Here is a 6,218-nt window from a genome sequence, read left to right on the forward strand (position 1 = left end):
TGGATGGATGGATGGATGGATGACAGATAGACAGACAGGCAGACAGACAGAGACAGAGGGAATAGCCTGCCTACTGCAATTGTAGATGCTCCATCACTGGCTGTTTTTAAGAAAAGATTGTCAGGGATGGTATGCAATGCCTTGAGCAATGGGTTGGACTAGAAGACCTCCAGCCCTGGGATTCTAGGATTCAGCCACAGCATCTCCTCCATCTACGCTACATGGAATTTCCGGAAGCTGTTCCTACGGCCACCGTTGCAGGAACCCCAAAGTTCGTGCCTCGGTGTTCCTCGACAGCTTTCGTTCGCGGCACGAAAGTTGCTGTCGACAGAGACCCACTTGACACATTAGGCTTCGTTCCCCTTCCTCACCCCCTGTCATTCCATTTTCTCCCGAGCGCGGAGAGGCTAATGCAATTTGGATGGCATTTATGTTGTCAAGCTTGATCCTGTCAAGACAAGCAGAACTGAATTACACTGTTTGTTTTCTACGGGCTTGGGAGAAGAAAAAAAGGAGCGGGAGGCGCAAATCCACAAGCACGAGTTGTCTGGTGTCAGCCGACGCTTGTAAATAGCTTTCCTCGGCTTTTGTGTAATGAGTTGTGGCTGTTGCACGCTTCTCCTCCTTGGCAGGTTGGATCCACGGAGGACGGGGCTGAAATGGACACCTCGTATCTGTTCTCTTCTTCTCCAGCTAATCCTTGCAGAGACTTAAAGGTTGGATGAAACCAGACCCCAGGGTAGGTTCCTTTTGAAGACTCGTGCTTCGTAAGTCTTCCATCTTTCCTCCGAGGCATTCCAGGAAAGAGGGCTGTTCGTTGCCTGCTGTAGCACAACGTCACTTTGGCTGCTGACAGCCCAGGTTTCTGGCCCAGCAGCTTCACAGTGATCCCTGCTCGACAAGGCCGCACTTGGAAGACTGCGGGAATCGGGTATGTCTGGAATGGAATGGAGTGGAGTAGAGTAGAGTAGAGTAGAGTAGAGTAGAGTAGAGTAGAGTAGAGTAGAGTAGAGTAGAGTAGAGTAGAGTTAGAGTAGAGTATGGAATAGAATAGAATATGGAATAGAATAGAATATAGAATAGAATGGAGTGGAGTGGAGTGGAGTAGAGTAGAGTAGAGTAGAGTAGAGTAGAGTAGAGTAGAGTAGAGTAGAGTAGAGTAGAGTAGAGTAGAGTAGAGTACGGAATAGAATAGAATATGGAATAGAATAGAGTAGAGTAGAGTAGAGTAGAGTAGAGTAGAGTATGGAATAGAATAGAATATGGAATAGAATAGAATATAGAATGGAATGGAATGGAATGGAATGGAATAGAATAGAATAGAATAGAATATAGTAACAGATTTGGAAGGGACCTTGGAGGTCATCTAGTCCAACCCCCCGTTCAAGCAGGAGAACCTACACCATCTCAGACAAATGGTTGTCCGATCTTTTCTTTAAAACTTCCACTGATGGAGCATTCACAACTTTTATGGGCAGGCTGTTCCACTGGTTAATTGTTCTAATTGTCAGGAAGTTTCTCCTTAGTTCCAGGTTGCTTCTCTCTTTGGTTCGTTTCCCTCCGTTGCTTCTTGTTCTGCCTTCAGGGGCTTTGGAGAATAGCTTGACTCCCTCTTCTTTGGGGCAGCCCCTGAGATACTGAAATGCTGCTATCATGTCTCCCCTCGTCCTTCTCTTCATTAAACTAGACATGCCCAATTCCAGCAACCGTTCCTTAGGAAAAAGTGCCCACAGATATTGTTTGATTGCCCCCAGACTGTGTAACCTCCAGTCAAACTCCAACTGGTTATTGTGATCAAACCGACTGTGCAAACATCAACAAATTACTCGCATGCAGCTAATTAAAAAAGGGTGTGTGTGTGAATGAACGTTCAGCAGCCCAGCTTAATTATCCTGCCTCCCCTGCACATAAATTACTTTTCAATACTCGGGTGGAGAACTATTCCACGCAGAGCTGCAAATTCATCTGGGCTGCAATCTTTGGCTTCCCTTGCAGAGTGGAACATAAATCTTGGAGCTTGTAGGAGTCATCTTGAGGAAGCAACATTGCGGCTTCTTCACGCTACAGCGGTATCTTTCCAGTAACAAAACCATGAAAAGCTATCTAGCTGTAATAGGGGGAAAGAGTCATAAGAGTTCATGGCTGGGCACAATTCATATTTTTTGGCTATCGTTCACAAAGTCCTGTTCCTTTGAGACCGAACAGAAACAGAATAACAGAGCTGGAAGGGACCTGGGAGGTCTTCTAGTCCAACCCCTGCTCAAGCAGGAAATCCTAGCCCAGGGGTAGGCAACCTTGGCTCTTTTATGACTCGTGGACTTCAACTCCCAGAATTCCTCAGCCAGTCACGCTGAGGGGAAAGGGAGAGGTTTCCAAGCTGAGCCGTGCTGGCTCAGGAATTCTGGGAGTTGAAGTCCACGAGTCATGAAGGGGCCATAGTTTCCCCCATGCTGGCTGAGGAATTCTGGGAGTTGAAGTCCACGAGTCATGAAGGGGCCATAGTTCCCCCATACTGGCTCAGGAATTCTGGGAGTTGAAGTCCACGAGTCATGAAGGGGCCATAGTTTCCCCCATGCTGGCTGAGGAATTCTGGGAGTTGAAGTCCCATGAAGGGGCCATAGTTCCCCCATGCTGGCTGAGGAATTCTGGGAGTTGAAGTCCGCAAGTCATGAAGGGGCCACAATTCCCCCATGCTGGCTGAGGAATTCTGGGAGTTGAAGTCCTCGAGTCATGAAGGGGGCCAAAGTTTTACCCATGCTGACTGAGGAATTCTGGGAGTTGAAGTCCATGACTCTTTTTTCTTTCCTTCTCTCTCTTTATCTTGCACTCTCTCTCTTTCTCTTCCTCTTTCTTTCTTTATCACTTTCTCTCTTTCTCTTTCTTTCTCTTTCTTTCTCTTTTTCTTTTTCTTCTTTCTTTCTCTCCTCTTGTTCTCTTTCTTTCCTTCTGCATCACTCCCTTTCTCTCTCTTTCTTTCCTGCTCTCTCTCTCTCTCTCTCTCTCTCTCTCTCTCTCTCTCTCTCTCTCTCTCTCTCTCTCTCTCTCAGCTGTTTTGGGTGTTTGCTTGCCAACATTTATTAAATAAAAATCAAACCATATTTTTGCCAACAGAATTGAGAGGTTGGTTGGGTTTTTCTGATCTGGATAGAGGTACTTAAGTGGAAATACGCTGGTGCAAACAAAATAGGAAATTCCCTATAGGAATTTTCCAACAATCAGGAGACTGAAAAATAGGCAATGGGAGTGCCATGCTTTGAAGAGAGAAGTCTAAGGGGAAATTATCTCACTCAGAAGAAAGTCAAGACTTGTTTATTTACTGTTCATCGTGTAGGACATGGGATAATGGATTTAAGAAAACCGATGCTGACAGAATACTGGAAAAGCAATTTGGCAGTGTGATCAATTACTGAGAGAGATGATGGGTTTTCCTCTGGATAGGTTCAAGCCGGGGCTTGTCATAATTCTATTTTATTTTACAAGTTGCACTTCTTTCGCGTCTTCTTCGGAGGCATTTTCAGTGGACGCTGGCAAAAATAGGGCTAATAAAATAGAAGTTGCAAACCCACCGCTTTCCAAAAAACAAATTGTATGAATTCCCACCACAGAATCTTAAAGGCACGGCTAATTCACTCAAAAAAAAAATATATCACCCACTGTTTGCTTCTCTTTTAAGGTTTAAGGAAATTTATTATATACAATTTAGTTTAGAAAGCAGTTGAAAAGAATTTTATAGCTCAGGGTTGAACTGAAAGAGAGATCCTTGGTGCTCCTCTGAGCTGGCTGGGTTTTCTTGCAGACGTTTCAGGACCCAACTAGGGAACATTATCAGTGCTAGAAGGGAGAGGGGTTTGAAGGGAGGAGGAGGAGGAGGAAGAGGAGGAGGAGAAGGAGGAGGAGGAGGAAGAGGAGGAGGAGGAGAACTGTGGGGTCCTTGGTGTTCTCTGAGCTTGGTGGATTTCCTTGCAGACGTTTCATGACCCAACTAGGGGACATCATCAGGGCTAGAAGGAAGGAAGGAAGGAAGGAAGGAAGGAAGGAAGGAAGGAAGGAAGGAAGGAAGGAAGGAAGGAAGGAAGGAAGGAAGGACTGACTGTGGGGTCCCTGGTGCTCTCTGAGCTGGGTGGTTTTCTTGCAGATGTTTCCTGACCCAACCAGGTAACGTCATCAGTGCTAGAAGGGAGTGGGGTTTGAAGGGAGGAGGAGGAGGAGGACTGTGAAGGACAGAGGCTATGATGGTTCTTCAAACCAGGGGTGTCCAAACTTGGCAACGTGAAGACTTGTGGACTTCAAGCATGGCTGGCTGGAGAATTCTGGGAGTTTGAAGTCCACAAGGTTGGAGAGACCTGCTTCAAACCACGGTCTCGCGCCTCCAAAGACAAACCTGGAATATCCGAAACAACCTTCAAGATGCCGTTTCCCACAGGCGGCTTAATAATAATAATAATAATAATAATAATAATAATAATAATAATAATAATAATAATAATAATAATAATAATAATAATAATAATAATAATAAAGTTGGAAGGGACCTTGGAGGTCATCTAGTCCAACCCCCTGTTCAGGCAGGAAACCCTATATACCATTTCGGACAAATGGCTGTCCATTCTCTTCTTGAAAACTTCCAGTGTTGGAGCATTCACCGCTTCTGGAGGCAGGTGGTTCCACTGGTTAATTGTTCTCACTGTCAGGAAGTTTCTCCTTAGTTCCAGGTTGCTTCTCTCCTTGCTCAGTTTCCATCCGTTGCTTCTTGTCCTGCCTTCTTCAGGCGCTTTGGAGAACAGCTTGACTCCCTCTTCTTTGGGGCAGCCCCTGAGATACTGGAAGGCTGCTATCCTGTCCCCCCTCGTCCTTCTCTTCCTTAAACTAGACTCCAAAACCGTTCCTTATATGTTTTAGCCTCCAGTCCTATAGTAGTAGTAGTAGTAGTAGTAGTAATAATAATAATAATAATAATAATAATAATAATAATAATAATAATAATAATAATAATAATAATAATAATAATAATAATAATAATAATAATAATAATAATAATAATAATAATAAAGTTGGAAGGGACCTTGGAGGTCATCTAGTCCAACCCCCTGTTCAGCCAGGAAACCCTATACCATTTCAGACAAATGGCTGTCCAGTCTCTTCTTAAAAACTTCCAGTGTTGGAGCATTCACCGCTTCTGGAGGCAGGTAGTTCCACTGGTTAATTGTTCTGACTGTCAGGAAGTTTCTCCTTAGTTCTAGGTTGCTTCTCTCCTTGATCAGTTTCCATCCGTTGCTTCTTCTCCTGTCTTCCCTTCCTCCTCTGGGCTGCCGCAGGAGCCGGAGTCCAATTTTCGGACTCTGCCAACTCAATCTTGGCTCTTGGCTCTGCCAACCGTCTTGGGCGACGTCCGGATGAATGATAGCCCAGGACTCCGGCGTTGTTTGCGGTGGAAATATTGCCCGTCCTCGGCGAAAGGATTTGTTAGCCGGCTTGCGCCATCCTTAATTCATGGCGATGGGGGATGTCGCCTCAACTTTATTTAATATTAATGGGGTGCAGTAAATGCTCTTCTATTATGCATGGATGCTTCCTGTACGCAAAGCAGTTTTTGTTTTGTTTTTTGTTTTTCCTTTTCTTAAGTCTGCCCGGAGAGATTTTTTTTGGGCCTCGAGAGGAATTTCAAAAAAATGGTCTTGAGGTTTCATTCCTGGTATGTTTCATTTTACAGCATCAGCCCACTTCGATCAGTGTTTATAATGAAGATGATGATGATGATGATGATGATGATGATGATGATGATGATGATAATAATAATGATAATAATAATAATAATAATAATAATAATAATAATAATAATAATAATAATAATAATAATAAAGTTGGAAGGGACCTTGAAGGTCATCTAGTCCAACCCCCTGCTCAGACAGGAAACCCTATACCATTTCAGACAAATGGCTGTCCAGTCTCTTCTTAAAGACTTCCAGTGTTGGAGCATTCACCACTTCTGGAGGCAGGTGGTTCCACTGGTTAATTGTCCTCACTGTCAGGAAGTTTCTCCTTAGTTCTAGGTTGCTTCTCTCTTTGGTTAGTTTCCATCCGTTGCTTCTTGTTTTGCCTTCAGGCGCTTTGGAGAATAGCTTGACTCCCTCTTCTTTGGGGCAGCCCCTGAGATATCGGAAGGCTGCTATCATGTCCCCCCTCGTCCTTCTCTTCATTAAACATATTCTTCTTCCTCC

The sequence above is a fragment of the Protobothrops mucrosquamatus genome, unplaced genomic scaffold (assembly GCF_001527695.2).
Source record: "Protobothrops mucrosquamatus isolate PMUCROS unplaced genomic scaffold, P.Mucros_1.0 scaffold344, whole genome shotgun sequence".
Lineage (NCBI taxonomy): Eukaryota > Metazoa > Chordata > Lepidosauria > Squamata > Viperidae > Protobothrops > Protobothrops mucrosquamatus.